The sequence below is a fragment of the Octopus bimaculoides genome, chromosome 23 (genome assembly GCF_001194135.2).
Source record: "Octopus bimaculoides isolate UCB-OBI-ISO-001 chromosome 23, ASM119413v2, whole genome shotgun sequence".
Taxonomy (NCBI): Eukaryota; Metazoa; Mollusca; class Cephalopoda; order Octopoda; family Octopodidae; genus Octopus; species Octopus bimaculoides.
Window position 1 is genome coordinate 33,518,503 of NC_069003.1, and position 794 is coordinate 33,519,296.

The following is a 794-nucleotide window of genomic DNA, read 5'->3' on the forward strand; positions in this document are numbered from 1 at the left end:
TATTATTATTATTATTATTATTATTAATTTTGTTCATCATTTATAAGTACGTGTGTATTCATCACTATTTTATTTATGTTATTCAATTTCAAAAAAAAAAAAAAAATGAAGCATGTCTTTGACAATTCCAGGGTGTTGCGTGACTTTTGGCCCATGCTCTATAACCGTATAAGTGACTCAAAAACTACTACCATAACCAATGCTTTCCCTTTTTTAACAAAAGGGACAGGCAATGAGCCTTTTAATTACTCAAAGATCCCGAAAGATGTGTACAGACAATGTTCATAGTGAATAATATATAACCCCTATTATAGCAGGACTGAAGTACAGTACATTTGCATGAGCATGTGTGTATGGGAATGCATAGATGTATGTGGATATATGTTTTTGTGTACGTGTATGTGTGTGTGTAAATATTTTCTGTTGCCATGAACGTGTTAAGCTAACACTGTATTTGTTAAAATTCCTTCCCTCTGTGCTGTCTTCTTTACTGTTCATTGTATTTATGCAAAATGTGCAATATATATATATATATATATATATATATATATATTACTCATACAAACATACATACATATATATGTGTATGTGTGTGCTTGTATATTTACACAATGTAAATTCAATGAAGAATAGCCGAACAATACCGAAGAATACATACGTATGTATATTTACATAACGTAAATACAATGAACAATCAAAAAGGACAAGGGAGATTATATATACATACATACATCATCATCATCGTCGTTTAACATCCGCTTTTCATGCTAGCATGGGTTGGACGATACACACAT